The sequence below is a fragment of the Lactuca virosa genome, chromosome 2 (genome assembly GCF_052849685.1).
Source record: "Lactuca virosa cultivar CGN04683 chromosome 2, Lactuca_virosa_CGN04683_v6, whole genome shotgun sequence".
In the NCBI taxonomy this organism is placed as follows: domain Eukaryota; kingdom Viridiplantae; phylum Streptophyta; class Magnoliopsida; order Asterales; family Asteraceae; genus Lactuca; species Lactuca virosa.
In genome coordinates, this window is record NC_136427.1 from 33112757 (window position 1) to 33135704 (window position 22948).

The following is a 22948-nucleotide window of genomic DNA, read 5'->3' on the forward strand; positions in this document are numbered from 1 at the left end:
GGGTGGTGGTGGTAGGTGGTTTTGGTTGGGTGATGATGATGGGTGGTGGAGGTGTGTGGTGGTGGCGGGTGGTGGTGTTTGGGTGGTGATGGTGGTGACGGGTGGTGGTTGGTGGTGGTGGTGGTGGTGGGTGGTGGCGGGTGGTGGTGGGTGGTGGGTAATGATGGGTGGTGGGTAGTGATGGGTGTTGGGTGGTGGTGGGTAGTGATGGGTAGTGGTGGTAGGTGGTGGTGGTGATGGATGGTGGAGGGGGGTAGTAGTGGCGGGTGGTGGTGGTTGGTTGGTGATGGTGGGCGGTGGTTGTGGTGGGTGGGTAGTGGGTGGTAGTGGTGGCAGGTGGTGGGAGCGGTGATGGGTGGTGGTGGTGGCGGGTGGTGGTTGGTGGTTGTGGGTGGTGGGTAGTGACGGGTGGTGGGTGGTGGTTGGTGGTGGTGGTGGTTAGTGACGGGTGGTGGTGGCGGGTGGTGGTGATGGGTGGTGGTGATGGGTGGTAGGTAGTGGTGGTGGGTGGTGTTGGTTGGGTGGTGAGTGGTGTTAGTTAGTGGGTTTTTTAATTGTTTGTAACTATTTTTTGATTTATATGAATATTATTTTATAACTTTAATTAAAAAAATTGTGTGGTCCAAATTTGTTTTCAAATGTTCTCATGATAAAAAATGTTCTCGAATGAACGCTCCCTTATATATATATATATATATATATATATATATATATATATATATATATATATATATATATATATATATATATATATATATATATATATAGGCTTAGATTATTCTATTCAAAGTAATTATTGTGTTATTGTATGCATAAATATGGGCCAATCATTTTACTTATTTTAAGAAAGTGATTAATACATATTATTGAATTAAATATAATTGAAAAATACCATCCAATTTAACTAGAAGGGTATTTTAGTCAATTAATATATATTTAATAAAGGAAATTTGCATATTTTAAGGGATCATAGATTCTTTTAATTTTAAAAATCCGATTTTTACTAATTATAAGGTTTTTAATTCGGACATTCTGACAGAATATGATTGAGTATGTTCAAAAATAAAAATATTCTATAACAATAAAATAATAAAAATATTCTTGAACATATTTCTTGATCATGACTTTAAAAATTACTTGTAGAATAACAAATTCTCGAACCAGCGATTGAAGAATTAAAACAAATATTACGTTAATTCTTATAGAATACATGTAACAATTGTTAAGAATTACATTTATTGTTAAAGAATAAAACTAAAAAACTTTCAAATCGGGAAAAAAAACATCAAAATCTAACAAATACACTAATTCATTCTAAAAGAATAATGTTGCTAAGAAACACTTTTAATTTTGTTGTCCGTTCTTCAAGCATCAACTTCTATGAAAACAAATCCAATTGTAGTTTAGAATCCAATAACGCATTAGCAAATGATAAATAAAAAACTCTATTCCTTTGGAAAAATGTGCGGACTTGTTAACTGCACCAAAACCAATAACCAAAAATTGTAAAACATGTATAATCAATGAGAAAAAAATCCATATTCCATTCCAACAGAATTAGAATTCGTGTTTCCATTCCGATAGAATTTGAATTCGTGATTCTATTCCGATAGAATTGGAATGGTATAAAATACACAAACCGATTTAATGCTTCTAGAACATCAGAAGGGGCGAGATTAAGATCATCAAGAACTCATGTCACATTTGATGTGTATATCATTTTCCCAGTCTCCCCCATCAATTTACATCAAGAAAATAGGATTCGACTTATAAAAAAAGGAAAACGAATTGGATTCCCAAAATGTTTCTCCAACTAAAAGGATCGTGAAATAGAAAATATCCAAATGCCAAAACTAGACATGTTTTCAGGTGACCTAACACCTGATAAGTCACCGGAGATGTTTTTCCGATCACTAGAAAAGTACTGAAGTTGACAGACACCGATATTAAGCAAGACAGAATAACGAATGCCTGAAATTTATACAGAAAAATAGAATTAATGATTCCAGTTTGTGTGAGATATGAAACACTGAAACTGGCTTATAACATTATACAGAAAGACTATTTTAACCTTACCAGAACTTGATTTGTGTATTTGAAAGCGAAAACATTTTGATTGGTCAAAAGGGCATCTAGAAATGGACCGATGATGAACAGGATAAGAGCTTGGTAGGGGCAAGATTGGTATAGGAGCAGTGTTGAACAGGATACCTTAAATCAAGCCTTACGACTTTCGCTTCCTTTCTGTTGTGTTTTACACCAAATCGTCCCAAATATTTTGAGAGTTCGTGATCGATTCTTTCAAATTGACTGAAACGAGTAACCTCCATGACCTAATCAACTCCAACAAAGAAATCAAGAGTAATGACTCATTAACCTAGACAAAAACAACATCAACTAAACCAAACTATAGCATAATGAGATGATTACCTATTAGCATCTTTGATATTAGAAATGTAGATGAAAAGGAAACAGAAGAAAATGGAGACATTTTTTTACCTGTCGTTGATCGGGACTGCCAAAACAAGGGGGAAACACCGGGATTGTCGAGCAAACACCACCGAGACCCCCATTTGATTCCTTGTTCTAACCGGGAACTTTTCTGACTTCTTCATCTAACCCTCCCTGCTTCGCACTTCAAAGCCACAGAGGACGAAAGCAGCCCCGCTGCTTCGGCCCACGTCCTTCTTCGATCTAGACGACCATCGGAGCACGTCATTCGGGTGCAATGGGTCTCCAATCGTCGGACATCCCTCGCACCTCGATCTCGCTATTTATCAATCACTATCTCTATTTCTCAGTTCTGGTTCCGAAGATATTCACATAAACTTGATTTTTTGCTTCTTTTCAAGTAATTGAACACCCATCAGATGTAGAGTTGATTCTTCTTTGAATTGATTGATGGAATCGATAGAGTGGATGAACAAAAAAAATGCTCTAGAATAAAAAAACGGAAGGACGGGGATGGTTGTGGTCATCGACAATAAAGATGATGGTGGTGGTCGTCGACAATAAAGATGATGGTGGTGGTCAGTAGCCGATTGGATGGTCGGCGTGAAGGAGTCTTCAACCGGTGATGAAGATTGATCCTACACCGGTGATGAATTCATCAGATCAGTCTATAAAAGGGGGGAATTAGGTTAAAAGCAACGTAACTAGCAAAATTATAGGGAGTATTTGTGGAAGTTATTTATCAAATTACCTAGTTACCCTTATTGATTTATTTAATTATTGTTTTTTCTATTAAATTTTGATTGGCCCACATTTATGCATACAATAACACAATAAATACTTTAAACACCTGAACCTATCTCTCTCTCTCTCTCTCTCTCTCTATATATATATATATATATATATATATATATATATATATATATATATATATATATCTTTATACCTTAATAAGCGTTTAGCATGTTTTGCTGAATTTTAAGAGGTACAATCATTTATGCGATTATTATAATAAATTTATGCGCTAACTGTATTATAGAAAATTAGGGAAGTAGATCGGTCAAAAGACTTAGTATTCCCTATTTGAAGCAAATAGAATCGGTCTACAGATGAAGTCTATATAGCATATCCTATATCTTCCCCACCACTACCACACTCTAAGCTAGCCCCCTTATCAACGAATTTTGGAACTCCATTCACCTTCCTCCATGACCACCTTCACCATTGTTTCACTTCATCTCACGATGGTTCACCATCCCATCTCCTTAAAATCCAGTCAAACCAACAACAACACCTTCACCTTAATCTCTCCTCTCCTGTCCCACTTGGCTACTTCCTCGATCGTAAGCATTGTCGCCACCAACTGTCGGCTTCACCATAATCTCTATTGTCGACCCCCTTTACTAGATCTTTAAACACAAATAACCTTGAAACCCTATATTCTCCACCTTTCTTTGTCTCTCTAACATCCACCACCACCACCTCAAAGTTATGAAGGCGGATCCTTCAAGTCTAGGTACGATCACACCATCAAAGCCATCACATACATCAATGTCTCTAATTTGTTTCTTATTTCTTTTTTTCTTCAGTGAAAAACAGAATGGAGCCTCTTCATAGAGAAAACGTTAAAAAAATTCAGCCCTAACCATTATCCAGGGTAAAAATCATATATTGTTTATTTGTAGTTTCAAAAGCTCTGAAATTAAGTTGAATTGAATCCAGATTCTAAGATTTCTCAATTCTTCATACAAAATTTCAGTCAATAGATCTTGAATAGTAAACCGTCCCTCTCTGTCCAACGAAACACAAAATCACAACCACTTTTCCTCTCTTCCTATGGCCGCGTCTTTCTTACCGGTGAAACCTTCTAATCTGATTGCCCCTTTTTCCCACCTATACTTGCATCACATCGATTGAGACTCACAACAAAAAAATCCCTTTCCACACCACTAAGACACTCCAGCGTCGTCCTCCAGCGACACCCACTATATCGTGGCCATGACACTCCAGCGTCATCCTCCGGCAATCCGATTCTTTATAACTGTGATCGATTCCATGGAAAACGCCTGATGTCTGCTTCTATGAGTTCATAGTGAACATAAAAAGAGGTAAATTTGGAATTCTCCCCTCTCTCTCTCTCTCAATCAAGTGATTCCATCTTTTTTCTAAATAAAGGCTCTTTTTATGACAATAGCTTAAGGTTTTGGTTTTCTACTTCAGATTTATGGAGACGGAGGTGGGATTTGACAGATTCATATTGATTTCCTCAATAAAACACCGATATCTCAAATGGTAATATAAAAAGTAAGGCAATCGATGCTCTATTTTTTTGGATTTTCTTCTCTGAGTGGAAATATACACAGTGTTTTCCTTTCCTGGTGTTTGTATGTGATGTGTGTGTAACTAATGTGTGTTTTTGTGTTGTATGTATCGAGTGGGGATAGGCTGAAGAAAGAGTGGTAATGGCATGGTGATGGGTTAAATATGGACCATCATCGTATTGTTTCTCTAAAAACGTTTTACTTGAATATTTAATGTCGTCTTTTTTAACTGTAGAATAACCATTAGTGAAAACGTGAAGGTGAGTCCACTGGTACATTTATATAGAAGTTTTACTCTTTGGTTAAAGTTGTGACTACATGATGCTGGGAATTTTTGAGGTAACTATCCAATCTCTAATTTTTTAGTCATATTTGAATTTTTTTCAGTGTAAATCTTTTCATGAATACCCTGTTTTTACTTGAATCCAAAACTGTAGGATTTAATCTACGTATGCACAAGAATGTTGAATAATGAAGTTTCATTTTTCACATTTTTTCAAATTGAATGAAATCTTTACAGTTCTATGCACCATTTAACTGTTCAGTGTGTTTGTGGAATTTTGTTGCAGAATAAAGCAATGAAAAGTATTATCTTTGAGTCGATAGTTAGAGCACTAAATCCTGGTGAGGGTTCTTTGTAAATCGGCTCTTTTTTTATTACTATAATTGTTTTATTGGTTAATGGAAATGGATTCCAACATTTTTTTTTGTATATTTCTACAGGTTTGAGTTTTATTTATTTTATTTTATTTGTTATTTTTTTTATTTTTAGTTATTCTTGAAAAGGATATATGATCTTTTGACTAATATTGACTCCAATTCTTCTCTCTGCTTCTAAGAAATCTAGGTTTAAAAAAGAGAATGATATGCGGATATTGATGTCTTCAAAAAAATTTATATTTAGGCTGCTAAGAACCATGAATAATCATTCATTTGACATATGAAGAGTTTCTTCTGCATCTGTTGTGAAGGTAACATGTTGTTTCTTTTTTTACTTAACGATTTACGCACTTAATCAGGGATGGTTGTTTCATTTGTTTGTATAATATAGTATCTTAATTTAATTTCTAACTTTAACTTTTTTTTATTAATTTAATTTAAAAGTTTTCCTGCCCATTCCCTTTTTGTAAGTGGTTTCTACGCTTCCCTTGTTTGTGAGTCTTCCACACAACCTAATGATACCAATACATCCGGTAAGCTTGGATATATGTCTGACAATCTTCATGTGTGTGGACTCGATACAAAAAGATAAAAATAAATTTCATTTCGGTATACTATCTAACATTTACATGAAATGATTTTTTGGTGTCCAATTCCATGAACTCAAGTAGTTGTTTATAATAGGGAAATCGGTTATAAAAACAGCAATCTCAATAAATAGAAGTACTTTACTATTTCTTGCAATTAACCAGAAGGCTAAACGCAAGAAATAACAATGTCCTGTCATATTATGATCTGATGTGTGATGCCCATGTATTATCAATTTTGAGTGTTTTAAAATTGATAATGGTTTCTTATTGAATTTATTTCTGCATCTTATTGACAATTAATTGTCATTTATATAAGTTTTGTAGCATCATACCTTCATATTTTTTTGTCGTCCAAGAAGTATAACTTCAAGAATCTAATAGCCCCCCACCCCACCTCCACTACACATCCTGAAATATAGCAACATTTAATGTCAGCAACATATAAAAATAACAACTTTTAATGTTAGCAACTATTTTCTTTTTTGTATACATGAAAATATGCCAAAAAATAGCATTTCACTTTCATTACTTTGTATATTTTGACTTTTTTTTCGTTAATTTAAAAAGGAAAAATAATACAAGGTATATGTTTGTATCTGGATGATATTTTTGTTAAATTGACAGCTTTTGCAATGTAAATGCTCTAATAGGACATGTTTTTAAGTTATAAAATGTCTGAAAGTACGTTGCTATTACGTGCTTCAACAAGTTTTTTCCATTATTATCTCATTAATTCATGTTTCCATCACCTTTTAGGTGTATTGGTTTAAGTGGCGGTTGGTGATTTACAAGATGTGGATGTAGTGGAGGTTGGAGAAGTGAAAAAAAATAAAAGGTTAAGATTACCAATAATATTGGCCTCAGAATTGTTTCTAGAAGATGAAAAAAAAGATGGTTTATAACTTATAGCTCCAGATAGGTGTCAGGTGGGTGTCTGATATGTCTATGCCTACCAAATGCCTACCAAATGGTTCGTTGCTGGTGTTAGATAAAAATTATTGGCAATTGAATCCTAGCTGGAATCCTTTCTTAATTAGAAACTAAATCTGGACAATTTACCCCAATGTTATTTTGTCCATGATGTTGGGGTTTCCTGCTTCAATTCTTTTGCTGCTTTCCCCCTTTCAATCGGAGACCATTTGGGACTATTTTCCCTATAATGGGTGGAACTGGTGTTGTGAAGCATATTCTAGAAAAATATAGGACTAGCATTGGGTACTGGTGGCCAACATATGTTGATCTTCAACATAAACATGTTAAAGATGATATTATTAATGACCGACATCCATGAGGTTTGTTGGTTTTCCTTTTTATTTGTCCTCGGGTACGTGAGATAGTGATAAAAAGGAGATAATCCAATAATAGTGAGAAATGTATACATATGATGTTATAAAGCTTGTAAAATGTGTTGTGTGAATGATTCAACATGAAAGCATGCTCTAAGATTTTGGCAATCTGTACTTTTATTGACACCTGAGGATTCAACATAAAAGCATATTTTATACTTTAGATATTGTGTAATGGGTTGTGAAATAGACTATTCTATCTTTGATTTTATTAGTTTCTAAAAGATTTTTTAAATAGACTACTCTATGTTTGATTTTATTAGATTCCAATAGAAAACAATGTAGAAAAAATTGGTAACAAAATCTCCATGTGAAAAAGAGCATATAAAATGTTGTAAAACATGGTTTTTAAAATATCGAATAAAAATCTCAAAGATAAGGATGAAATTTGAAAATTTTGTAAAGATAAAAGAGGATAAACGAAATTATATATTATATTAAGGGTCTCAAAATAATGAAAACGATTTACACCCTTCAAGTTTTTTTTATAATAAATATACTATAATTTGGAGGTGTTAGACTATGCTTTGTAAATATATAAGAGAGTTGACTAGCAGATTTTTACATGTCCTATTTTTGGACATGTATGGTTAACTACGAAAGTGTATGGAACAAACCTTCAAATATAAAAAAATTTGTGGCCAAAGTTTGAAACCAAAAAATATAGGTGCGAAACATTGCAGTATATTGTCTCCAAACTAATTTTTGAAAAAACTATCCGTACCCGTCGCTTGGCGCGGGTAAACGGCTAGTATATATATATATATATATATATATATATATATATATATATATATATTACATACATAATAAAAGTCTTAAATACAACTAATTAAGCTTGATGTACAATACCTAAAGCATCATATCTTAAAATTAAGAGGTATAACTTATTGTGCACAAGGTACCATCAGGTTATGCACAAATTAAGTTAAATGGACATATTCTTCTTTCAGTACACGCTACTCACCTGGTCTACAAAAAATTACAGCTGTTACCTATCTCTCATTTAGGTTTTTAAAATTTCAAATCCCGCTCTTAATCAAACACAGTCATACGCGGATTGCCAACGTGTCTGTTTTATCTACTTCATCATAAAACACAAGATATCCCTCTTTTGTCTCTCTTAAAATCGATCTAGAATTTAAGAGCTATAGACGAATTTTATAATATATGCTTCTTAATATTGTTGATGCCTAATTGCAATACCAATATACATTAAAGATTTTTAACGTTACCCCTTATCTACAGTGATTTATAACTAAAACTTAACTAAAATAATTAACTTTATCATTTTCAAATCAATAAAAAACAATCGTAATGAAAAGTATATAAAACAAATGTATATATATTTTTAAAACAAAAATATATATATTAACCCAATAAAACCACGTACTTTTAGTTTAACCCAAAATAAATTGCGAAAACGACACTTATCTTTGCGGTAATAACGAAACTTTCTAAAGGTTCAATTTTTAGGATAAAAAAAGTTGAATTATCCTGCTCAGCATAAATGCATGGTTAAAGTGTGACTAATCAGAAAATTATTAAGCCGACAAAATAATTGTATAGTAAAAAACCAGAGTAATAATGGACATCAGAAATGAAACTATTCGACCTTGTAGCTACGCACTTAGATAGAAACTATTCGCCGAAAATAATTATCCGACACAAAACAACCAGGCAAAAGAATAAAACGAACTATCTGATCCGTAAATGAAACTAATCGCCGCTTGGAAACTATTTACCGAAAGGAATTATCTGGCGCCGCCGCATCACGCGGGTACCCTACTAGTATATATATATATATATATATATATATATATATATATATATATATATATATATATATATATATATACACACACACATATATATTATCTAGCGCCGCCGCATCGCGCGGATACCCTACTAGTATATATATATATATATATATATATATATATATATATATATACACACACACACACACGAAATATATATATATATACACATATATATCCGTTTTTTTTGTTTTCTTTTTAGTTTTTTTTTTTAGTTTTTTTTTTTTCTCCATGTGTTTATTTTGCCTTTTCTCCTCATTTCTCTTTAAAATATGGAATGAGAATTAGTTTTTCTCTCCCATTTCCTTATTCTTGCTAGTAAACAAACATGGGAAATGGAATGAATTCAATTTCTCTTCCTTTATTTCACTATACAAAAATGAATTTCATTTCTCTTCATTTATTTCGCTGTACCAAAGACCCCCTTAGCTCATTTCACCAATAATAGAGACTAGTAACGGAGATTGATGTGGCTTGTAGCGTAGAAGGGTTTCACTTTAACGCGGTCAAGAGACGCTTATGTGGCATCATGGATTATGATTTACCTATTAACTTTTTTATTTTAAACAATAAAATACGTTGTGACACCCAAAATTTTTTTTTTTTTTTTTTTTTTTTTTTTTTTTTTTTTTTGCAACAATTTTAAACTTTTAAAACCCATCTTAAATTAAATTAAAACAACTGAAATAGTCATAACATAATCCATCAGCTTAATAACCATATAAAATAAGTGCGGAAGTAATAATAATAATAAGGTCCCAACAAAATAACTAGTAGCGATGTCCCGATGCTCCATGTCAAGCCTTAGCCTCTTTAATCTTAACACCTGAAAAGTTATAAGGGAAAAACGTAAGCACAAAGCTTAGTGAATTCAAACACAGACATTGTACCAACATTCATATTTACTAGCCCTAATCCATTTTCCAATTATAACGATAAAGACAAAGAACGAATCAATGTCTATATTACGAGAAGGACTTGTAGGTTTGAACCGCACCGGGAAGATCCCGTATCATTTGGCCCTAATCACCGCACCTCACGAAGAGTATTACGTTGGTGATCTTACCTACCCACCGCACCGGTAAATCCGTATCCTTTGGTGGTGTCCCCATATCCATAATTAGTTACATACAGTGCACATGTACGAATTAAAACAATACTTATATAGCATGCTTTTATAATAAATTCAAATAATCACACACGAGCTAACTAGCAAACACAATCATCAATACAACGGTGTGAGAGAACTCACCTTGAGTGAGTAGTAAGGATAGCTAACAATCAAATAATGCTACCAAGCTTGAGAAAACTTCAAAACCTCACCTAAGAAGGACTAAAGGTTAGAAAGGAGAAGTAATGAAGCTATGAGTTGAGAAAAGAGTAATCACAGCAAGGTCTCTAAAACAGACCTGCTGTTCAAAACGGATTTACTCCAAAATATAAAACAGAAACATAGCTTTAACAAAATTTTATAGGAAACTATGATTGTTCAGGATTCCAGAACTATAAAGAACTCCTTCTAACTCCAAAAGATGAATTAAATATGAATTTTACAAAATGGTGTATCATTTCTGTCTCCAACAATACAGTCAAGTGATGTTGGCCAATTCTACCCAACTTGTGAGTAGAATTCGTCCAAAAGAAAATTAAGAGAAGTAAAGGACATACAAGTGAAAGTCTCAGAGTTGGAATTGAATGAAAAGTATCTCTCAAACTCCAGATATAAAATTCACATTGTGGACAATCACAGCACTAGCAAAAGCTGGTGACTGCCCACTGACCTGGAGTGTGGATCAATTCTAACCAATTTATAATTGGAAATAACACCCCATATTCTCCAGATCTTAAATTCATAATATAAGGAACATATAGAAACTTGGAATCACTCTGGATCCTTTTCCAAGCCTTAGAAATGATGAAAACAAAATGACATATCAGAACAGAACCGGATCAGACCTAACAGCAAAGATGCCATTCTTTCACATAGATAAAGCCCTTATCAGTGAGGTTGGCCTTCTTAAGAAAGTTAGCCAACTCAATGTGTGAACTTTTGGAACTGGTTTGGGGTCCGTTTGAGTTCTAGAGCTCCAGATATGATTTTTACAAAATGACTACAGATCTGATGGAAAACAGAATCGTAGCCACCCGTGATTCCTTTTTGGCTTATCCATCCTTCTCCTTTTGAAACACATTTTAAGATGTGTTCATCATCCCAATTCAGTCCCCATGATAATGGTGGTACTAAAAAGGGTTAGGGATCATTAGGATTTCATTTAGCCTCAAGGATGTAATAATAATCAACATGAAAATAAACATAAGCACATAAAATCATCATTCTCCCTTTTAGGGTTTCCATGATCTTTTGCCACATGTAATCCCCTAGATCCATCATCCACCATATATGGGGTGAAGATAGGATCTTGAGATGATGTATAACATACAATTACAAATAAAATAAGAAGGAGAAGAGGTGAAGATGAAATCATAAAACTAGAACAAGGTTATGAATCAAGTTGTAAGAAAGGATAAGGAGGTTCATACCAATACGAATCAAGGCTGGAAATGAACAAGAATTAAGCTCCAAATAGCCCCTTGGCTGCTCTTGATCCCAAAGAGAGAGAGAGGGGGACGATTTTTGAGAGAGAGGGAGGGTTTAGAGTGTTTTCCTTGTGTGTGTACCAAATGATTCAATTTACACATTAAGTACTATTAACTAGATGGACATTGCAAATAGGCCCATAGTCCATGGACTTCAAAAAGGAGTTTACAAGATGATCAAAAGAGTCCAATAACATAAGAAATTAGACATTGGTTAAATAAATTAACCCAAGGTTACAAGGATAATTAAATTAAAATAACCAAACGTACCGAGAAAACCCGGGGCGTTACAACTCTCCCCCACTATGAACGGACTTCGTCCTCGAAGTCAAAACCTAGAAACAGATCCGGATAATGAGTCCGCATCTCGCATTCCGGTTCCCAAGTCCATTCCGAACCCTTCCTATGTTGCCATTGCACCTTAACCAGGTTTATGGTCTTGTTGCGGAGAGCTTTCGTCTTTCGTTCTAAAATAGCGATTGGTTTCTCAACATAATTGAGACGCTCGTCAATTTGTATGTCCTCCAGTGGTATCACAGCGGTCTCATCAACAACGCATTTTCGTAACTGAGACACATGGAACGTATTATGAATTAGACTAAGCTCGTCAGGAAGCTCTAAACGGTAAGCCACCTTCCCCACACGAGCTATGACCTTGTAGGGTCCAATGAATCGGGGTCCGAGCTTTCCCCGCTTCCGAAATCGAATCACACCTTTCCAGGGGGAGACTTTAAGCAACACATAATCTCCCACCTGGAACTCAAGATTGGAGCGTCTTTTGTCAGCATAACTTTTCTGACGACTGCTCGCTGTGACCAAATGATCCCGAATCACTTGGATTTTCTCCGTAGTCTGTAGCACGATATCAGTACTCCCAAGTACCCTCTGCCCAACCTCGCCCCAACAAACGGGCGTCCTGCACTTCCTCCCGTACAAGGCTTCATACGGAGGCATTTTAATGCTTGAGTGATAGCTGTTGTTATAAGAAAACTCAGCTAGATGTAGATGGTCATCCCAACTACCCCCAAAATCAATTGCACACGCCCTAAGCATGTCCTCCAAGGTCTGAATCGTCCGCTCACTCTGCCCGTCTGTCTGCGGATGGAAGGCGGTACTAAAATGTAATCGTGTGCCCAATTCCTCTTGAAACTTCCTCCAGAACCGAGAGGTAAATCGGGTGTCTCGATCGGAGATGATAGAAACGGGCACCCCATGTAATGAGACAATCTCCCGAACAAAGATCTCGGCTAATTTCTCCGCCGATGAGCTCTCCTTTATAGCGAGAAAGTGAGCACTCTTAGTCAAACGATCAACAATCACCCATATTGTATCTGATCCTCGGGCAGTTCTAGGAAGTTTTGTAATGAAGTCCATGGTTAGATGCTCCCATTTCCATTCAGGAATCTCCAATGGTTGCAACTTCCCATGCGGTTTCTGGTGTTCCGCCTTGACCTTTCGACAGGTCATACATTCTTCCACAAATCGAGCCACATCATTCTTCATTCCATGCCACCAGTAAGCCTCATGAAGGTCCCGATACATTTTAGTAGCACCAGGATGGATAGAAAATTTTGACTTATGAGACTCATCCATTAGGGTTTTCCGATTTCCCCCGGTATATGGAACCCAAATCCTACCGTAGCGAGTCAGCAAACCACGCCCGTCTCGTTCCATCTTAGGCAACTCTTTCCCAATCTTCTCACGCCTGATGTTTTCCTCCAGTATTGCCGTCTTTTGGGCATCCCGGATTAGATCTAACAAAGACGACACCATCGTGATCCGGAGACACTTAGCTCGAATTGGTTCGGCAGATTGTTTACGACTAAGAGCATCAGCTACCACATTAGCTTTACCGGGGTGGTAGTGAATTTCACAATCATAATCTTTTACCACATCTAACCATCGGATCTGCCTCATATTCAAATCCCGCTGCTCGAACAAATATTTTAGACTCTTATGGTCAGTGTATATGATAAACTTCACTCCATAGAGATAGTGTCTCCAAATCTTAAGAGCGAAAACAACAGCCCCAAGCTCCAAATCATGAGTGGGGTAGTTTCGTTCGTGGGGTTTCAGCTGTCGGGAGGCATAGGCTATCACCCTATCTCGTTGCATTAACACGGCACCAAGACCTTGAAGCGATGCATCACAGTAAACCACCATATCCTCAACCCCATCAGGTAAGGCCAAAATCGGAGCTTCACACAATCGTTTCCTTAACTCATCAAACGCCAGTTGCTGCTCCGGGCCCCAAACGAATTTCATTGATTTCTTGGTCAATCGGGTGAGTGGTAAGGCGATTTTAGAGAAATTTTCAATGAACCTCCGGTAATAACCGGCTAAACCCAAGAAACTGCGAATTTCAGAAGGTGTTTTCGGAATCTTCCATTGTTTAACCACATCAACCTTGGCTTGATCGACCTTGATACCTTGTTTGTTTACCACATGCCCCAAGAACTGAACTTCTTCTAACCAAAATTCACATTTTGAGAATTTCGCATAAAGCCTTTCTCTTGCCAGAGTTTCCAGAATCTCCCGAAGGTGTTGCTCATGCTCCTCTTTGGTCTTAGAATAGACCAAGATGTCATCAATGAACACTATGACCGAACGGTTAAGCATCGGGCTACACACCCGGTTCATGAGATCCATAAACGCCGCGGGTGCATTGGTGAGCCCAAAAGGCATCACCACGAACTCAAAATGCCCATAACGAGTACAGAATGCTTTTTCTCAATGTCTTCTTCACGAACCCGCATCTGATGGTAACCGCAACGTAAATCAATCTTGGAGAACCAAGACGCTCCCTGAAGTTGATCGAAAAGATCGTTAATACGTGGAAACGGGTACCTATTCTTTATCGTGTACTTGTTTAGCTCCCTATAATCAATACACATTCGCTGGGATCCATCTTTCTTCTTCACAAAGAGAATAGGAGCACCCCATGGCGAGCAGCTTGGCCATATAAACCCTTTATCACTTAGTTCCTAAAGTTGATCTTGGAGCTCTTTCATCTCAGGTGGTGCCAAGCGGTAAGGAGATTTAGCTACCGGAGTCGCACCCAACACCAAATCAATGCGAAACTCCACTTGCCGAATAGGTGGCAAACCAGGGAGTTCCTCCGGAAAGACATCACTAAAGTCGGAAACGATAGGAACGTCGTCTAGTGCTATAGTAGAAGAGCAAGAAGCGATGGCCACGCGGGGAATGTCCCCCTGAATGATAAGTTCTCCACCTCTAGGGTTTTGAACACGAACTTGCTTCTTACGACAGTGGATTTCCACATCACACGCATCAAGCCAATCCATGCCTATGATAACGCAGAGCTCTCGCATCGCAATAGGGATAAGATCAATGGGGAATTCAACTCCAGAAAACTCGAGATTGCAACCCCGATAAACATCGGTGACATAAATAGTGCGGTTGTCGGCAACTTCGACAACCATTGGGTGAGCCAATTTTCCGATACTACGCCCCAAACAATTAATAAACATGCGAGATACAAAAGGATGGGTAGCACTGCTATCAAACATAACAACATCGAGCTCGGAATCTAGCAAATAAGTGCCTGCCACTGTCGCTGTAATCACCGACTCCTCCGCAGTCATCTGGTGAGCACGACCTCGTGTCACCATAGTGGGTCCCTTAGAGGACGATGCAATTGCAGGATTTGTACCCCCGTCTCCTTTACCAGTCTTCAACTTCGGGCATTCGGGCTTCTTGTGTCCCGTCTCGTTGCAGTGATAGCAGACGGGAACAGCAGAAGTAATATGAGGTGCTGCACTCGCAGGGGGATCCCTACAATTCTTCCAATGATGCCCTGGCTTTTTGCAGTTGTAGCATATCAATGGATTTTTCTCGCCCTGAAGACGTCCTATACTCATACCTTGACTTACTACCCTGCTTTCGCTTTTTCTGGGCATCTCTGGATGTCTTGGAAGAGGTGTCATTGGCCTCCCTCTTGGACTGGGTCTGCAACTCGATTTCCCTCCTCCTCGCTGCATTCATGATCGCGGATAAGGTCGAGAACTCCTGCATGCTAACAAATTCCCGAATCTCGGTACGTAGGATGGCCATGTACCGGCTGACCAACCAGGCCTCGTTCCCAGCAAACAAGGGGCAAAAAGATAGCATCTCCAAGAACTTGGAGTTCAGTTCGCTAACGGACTCGGTAGTCTGCTGTAAGGCCATGAACTCTTGCTGCATCCACTGCTGCTCCACCTTAGGCACATATTGTGCCTCGAACCTCTCCACAAATTGGGCCCAAGACATGGTCCTCACTTCTTCTTCGCTTAATAGAGCGGTGATGGTGTTCCACCATGTCTTTCCCCTTTTCTGCAGCTGATTCATGGCGATCACAACTTTGTACTGGTCCGGACACCCAACAGTCATGAAGGCGCCCTCAACATCTGACACCCAGTGCTTAGCAGCAACTGGGTCGGATTCACCGTTCCAAAGAGGAGGGCTACACTTGCTGAACTTCTCGAAGTAGTATGTCGAATCCCGAACGGGCGGAGCCGGTAACGCTCCCCCGGGAATAGCTGCGAGGCGCTCATCCAGAAGAGTACCGACTTGGTTGATTATGTCATTGGTCACGCCCGGGATTAATTCATTGAAAGCGTTATTGAATTCCTCAGCGACAATATTCCTAACTTGCTCCATTTGGAGCTGATTAAGGCGAGCAGGCGGAGCCATCTGTATCCGTAGAAGGAGGAAAATATTTAGAAATAATTCAGCCTAGATATTTCTAGGAAGACGAAACACTCAGCTTGCCGAAAATTTCTCAACCTTGCCCCGACCCGAAACCGGCACCGATGTTTCAAATAGTAGGGGCCCTTCTACTATCTTCCACACAAGTTCCAATTTCGCAATCGCGTCTAGTTTCAAAATTTCCAGCTCGCTCTAGCCGTTAATTTTACATCTCTCTCACATGTTAACATTAAATAAGTGTGTAATCTAGCATTTTAAGACTAGTAGAATCCAATTCATAGTCAACAATTTAACATAAACATTTAACATAAGAAATAAGGCTTACTTGGCTGGCCGACTGGCACACCGCGACATCTTTCACTACTAGTCTTCAGAAAATTTGAAAAATCTTTTAAAAAAAGAGAATAAACTATTATAGAGCCTCAAATTTGAGTCTAGAACATCCACAAGAATGCCTAGTTCCCTCAAACCTGGCTCTGATACCAACTTGTGACACCCAAATTTTTTTTTTTTTTTTTTTTTTTTTTTTTTTTTTTTTGCAACAATTTTAAACTTTTAAAACCCATCTTAAATTAAATTAAAACAACTGAAATAGTCATAACATAATCCATCAGCTTAATAACCATATAAAATAAGTGCGGAAGTAATAATAATAATAAGGTCCCAACAAAATAACTAGTAGCGATGTCCCGATGCTCCATGTCAAGCCTTAGCCTCTTTAATCTTAACACCTGAAAAGTTATAAGGGAAAAACGTAAGCACAAAGCTTAGTGAATTCAAACACAGACATTGTACCAACATTCATATTTACTAGCCCTAATCCATTTTCCAATTATAACGATAAAGACAAAGAACGAATCAATGTCTATATTACGAGAAGGACTTGTAGGTTTGAACCGCACCGGGAAGATCCCGTATCATTTGGCCCTAATCACCGCACCTCACGAAGAGTATTACGTTGGTGATCTTACCTACCCACCGCACCGGTAAATCCGTATCCTTTGGTGGTGTCCCCATATCCATAATTAGTTACATACAGTGCACATGTACGAATTAAAACAATACTTATATAGCATGCTTTTATAATAAATTCAAATAATCACACACGAGCTAACTAGCAAACACAATCATCAATACAACGGTGTGAGAGAACTCACCTTGAGTGAGTAGTAAGGATAGCTAACAATCAAATAATGCTACCAAGCTTGAGAAAACTTCAAAACCTCACCTAAGAAGGACTAAAGGTTAGAAAGGAGAAGTAATGAAGCTATGAGTTGAGAAAAGAGTAATCACAGCAAGGTCTCTAAAACAGACCTGCTGTTCAAAACGGATTTACTCCAAAATATAAAACAGAAACATAGCTTTAACAAAATTTTATAGGAAACTATGATTGTTCAGGATTCCAGAACTATAAAGAACTCCTTCTAACTCCAAAAGATGAATTAAATATGAATTTTACAAAATGGTGTATCATTTCTGTCTCCAACAATACAGTCAAGTGATGTTGGCCAATTCTACCCAACTTGTGAGTAGAATTCGTCCAAAAGAAAATTAAGAGAAGTAAAGGACATACAAGTGAAAGTCTCAGAGTTGGAATTGAATGAAAAGTATCTCTCAAACTCCAGATATAAAATTCACATTGTGGACAATCACAGCACTAGCAAAAGCTGGTGACTGCCCACTGACCTGGAGTGTGGATCAATTCTAACCAATTTATAATTGGAAATAACACCCCATATTCTCCAGATCTTAAATTCATAATATAAGGAACATATAGAAACTTGGAATCACTCTGGATCCTTTTCCAAGCCTTAGAAATGATGAAAACAAAATGACATATCAGAACAGACCCGGATCAGACCTAACAGCAAAGATGCCATTCTTTCACATAGATAAAGCCCTTATCAGTGAGGTTGGCCTTCTTAAGAAAGTTAGCCAACTCAATGTGTGAACTTTTGGAACTGGTTTGGGGTCCGTTTGAGTTCTAGAGCTCCAGATATGATTTTTACAAAATGACTACAGATCTGATGGAAAACAGAATCGTAGCCACCCGTGATTCCTTTTTGGCTTATCCATCCTTCTCCTTTTGAAACACATTTTAAGATGTGTTCATCATCCCAATTCAGTCCCCATGATAATGGTGGTACTAAAAAGGGTTAGGGATCATTAGGATTTCATTTAGCCTCAAGGATGTAATAATAATCAACATGAAAATAAACATAAGCACATAAAATCATCATTCTCCCTTTTAGGGTTTCCATGATCTTTTGCCACATGTAATCCCCTAGATCCATCATCCACCATATATGGGGTGAAGATAGGATCTTGAGATGATGTATAACATACAATTACAAATAAAATAAGAAGGAGAAGAGGTGAAGATGAAATCATAAAACTAGAACAAGGTTATGAATCAAGTTGTAAGAAAGGATAAGGAGGTTCATACCAATACGAATCAAGGCTGGAAATGAACAAGAATTAAGCTCCAAATAGCCCCTTGGCTGCTCTTGATCCCAAAGAGAGAGAGAGGGGGACGATTTTTGAGAGAGAGGGAGGGTTTAGAGTGTTTTCCTTGTGTGTGTACCAAATGATTCAATTTACACATTAAGTACTATTAACTAGATGGACATTGCAAATAGGCCCATAGTCCATGGACTTCAAAAAGGAGTTTACAAGATGATCAAAAGAGTCCAATAACATAAGAAATTAGACATTGGTTAAATAAATTAACCCAAGGTTACAAGGATAATTAAATTAAAATAACCAAACGTACCGAGAAAACCCGGGGCGTTACATACGTTCTACTTAATATCTAGATATCATATATATCTTACATAAAAATCACTGTAGTAAAAGATACAATTAGCGATGCCGTTTTTTGCGAGGACACGAGTTTTAGCAACAACAGCAGGTGTGTCTCATTTCGGTTTGTCTCGTCTCAGCGTGTCTCGTCTGGCATTGTCACTAAAAGCTCGTGTCATCGCTAATAGTGACGACATCACTTGAGGCAATATCGTCGCCACTAATATTCCTTAAAGAGACCGCATTCTTTTCCCTTCAGTTGGTCGTCGCTATTACCCCCATATCGCCCCTAAAAAGTCTTGTTAAATGTGACTTGAGCATTTGGATCATACTTATGGAGCATTTTGATCATGTTCGTGGAGCATTTGGAGCACTTGGAACTCAATGGAGCACTTGGGGTTCATGGAGCTTTTGATAAAGGAACGGATCATCTGTGAAAGGAATGGATCGTCTGACAAAGGAATGGATCAAGTGTCAAAGGAAGGGATCATATAAAAGGGGGTTTGGAGCACTTGGAAGAGGTTTGGAGCACTTAGGAGTGATATGGAGCAACAAGGGGACTATGTTGCGCCATATGATAAAGGGATGGTCCAAGAAGGATGTTGTTGCGCCATGGCATTCCTTCCTGCGCTATGATACTCCCTCTTGCGTTGTGATACTCCCTCTTGCGCCAAGCATGGCCTTGTTGCGCCATGCATGTTATTGTTGCGCCAATATGGTGATGTTGCTCCAACCTTGATGTTCTTGCGCCACACTTGAAGCCTGTTGTGCCATCCATTCACTTGTTGTGCGATCATAGCGCAAGATGGGCTTGGTCCCCGATAAGCCAAGTATGCTATGTGTGACAACCCGAAAATCCTTGTCTTGTAAAGTTCAACTATTCAACTCAGTCGAGTGTCAGCCTTCGTTTTGCTATCTTATAGTGTTCTTCATCCTTTGAAGGTGTACGGCCTAAAACTCATAGTGTTCTTCATCCTTTGAAGGTGTACGGCCGCACACCTTCATAAGGTGGCCGTACACACCTCAAAAACCCTCCAAAATGAGAGTTTGAACCCCTATCTGCTAGTTGGACTTGGTATTGGCCTTGAAACACCTAAAAATCGACATTTTGGGCATGAATTAGGAGTGTACGGTCGCACACTCCTGTGTACGGCTGCACACTCCTGTGTGCAACCGCACACACAGCCTGGCCGCACACCCTGGCCGCACACACATAAAAGTCGAGTTTGGTGTCCTTACACTCAAATGTAAAGCCCTACACTCATTTAGGGACTTCAATAGGTGTTTGTAACACTTAATTCTAAGTGTTTTCATGTCCCTAAGGTGTGTCCATGTGTCTACTAGTGGCTATATACCCTAAGTGTATTCATATATGTGTTATTACATGTTAAACTAGGATCCGTTTGTGCTCACGACTTCATTCGATACCCGGCGATCCTATATCAATCTTTCCTTCGAGTTACTCACTTCTTGTGAGTTCATACCCCTACGCTTTTTCCAAGTTTTTCATGTTTTCAGGGGGAATACAAGCAAAAGTACAAGGAAACTTGTGCTCAAATTATCTCATTTTGCCTAGAATGATTTTATGTTCAGTATGCTTTTAACTCAGAAAACCATTTTACCAATCGATTAAGAAATCAACTTGTAGAAACAGTTTTCAAATCTAAAGCAAGAAACTTGTGAATCATGTTATAATATGTATTATCTTATAAAGGATTCATGTAAACCATAAGCAGGATTTTCGTACTATTACTTGTAAATTTGTTAGGCTAAGTTTGAGACATGTCCTTGGTAACACTCCATCGGATTCGTGAGTGGAGGACTACGACTTATAACCAAAATCTCTTGGAGGGAGAGCGTGACTATTGTGTATAGATCTATATGGGACTGACTATCCCGCACCCTCGCTGCTATCTACAGTGGAACCGTTAGGTTCAGGGGTGACAAAGTCATAAAAGATACCGGCCCCCGTTTCGTGCCTTATCCAGTCTAAGTACGGTTATGGCACTCACAACTTAGGTAACGAGAATTTACTTTTGTAATAATGAAACGAGTGAACTAACCTCAAAGTAATATCCGATTTGATTACTAGAGGGCATCAGTAACGCCCTTAGGATCTAGTTCACTACCTATTTTATTAGTTTTATTTATGTAATAAGGCTAATACATCTCACAGCGAGTAACCAGGGTTTTTCAAGGAAACTACATCTATCGATACAAGTATGGTAGATACTTGTACACCTCATTTCAGAATCGACAACCAATTGTCAACTTTTTAAGGAAAATATAGGATTTTCCTGGGATAACTCAACCTTTCGTAAACAGGCTGTTTAATTAATGGATAATCAAACTTCTTTCATAAGAAAATATAGGATTTTCTTGGGGAAATACTTTTCAAAGAATCAAAGAAACATTTCTTTCATCAGAATTAACCGTTTATGAACTCACCAGCTTTATGCTTATATTTTAAAACTGCTTGTATTCTCAGGGGATCAATAGACAGGTACCTCCAGGCTTTTGGAGAAGACGGTGCGTTAGAGTCACGTCTTTTCTTTTTACTTTTGATATGAACAAATCTATGTATTAAGACAATGTAAATCTTTTTCATATATGTATTCAATGTTTGGTTGTGTTTACTATGATTGCTATGATACAACTGTTGTGATACTACGCATGACGTAACTCCGCCTCGGAACGTTTCCGCCATCGGTTTCGGGGTGTGACAGATTGGTATCAGAGCCCTTGTTTATAGCAAACTAAGTATACCGAACCTTACATGGTATACAACTATAAACATAAAGGGGCCTAAGTGCTCTAAACTAAAAGTATACTTTCAAATATAAGTATTTTTATAAAAAGTATACAAGTATACCTAAATACCTGAATCAGTGTCATAAGTAGAACAAAATAAAAGTATTTGAATGTTGGACATCGCGGTTAAACCTGGGTAGTTATGTAACCATGTCTAGGGTCAATATAGCCTGATCAGCTATATTCACTCGAGACATGACCAACATGTGCTTGGGAGTAACTGTGGTGTCGCAGCAAACCTAAAACTTACCTAGGTACCAGAAGAGCTCTAGAATCAAACATAAGGGTTAAAATACTATAGGAGTATTTTATGATACTATAAGCAACCAAACTGAAAACTTACCCAAGAATCCATCCCTCAAGAATCAATCATGTAACCATAATACACTAGAAGTATTATTAGGTTCGATGCCTATTAACTATCCCTTTACCCCTATCTCACATAGATAGCATGGCCGGATTCCATCTCCCTGACGACCCGTATTTTCCCAACCAAGGAGATGATGGATGGATCGAGCCAGCACCAGAAGAGAACCATGAGATTCCTTTGGACGATGACTTCGCCGAACCCTTTCCTGAAGAGACTGACTCAGAACCTGAAGTCGAGAATCTGCCTTAAGTAGCCCCAATACCAAATCCTAGCCCCCAACTTGAGTTCGAAGGCCCAACGCTTATGTGGGTCGGAAGCCTGTACAGAAGGAGCCAATGTATGAAACCCGAGAAGTGTCCTACCCCTATAAAGTCACACTAATAACCCCTAAATTAATACAACTTAGCGAGTTAGTGGTTACACTACTCACACTATGTATTAGGCAAATCTTCTTTCCTGTCACGACTAAGAT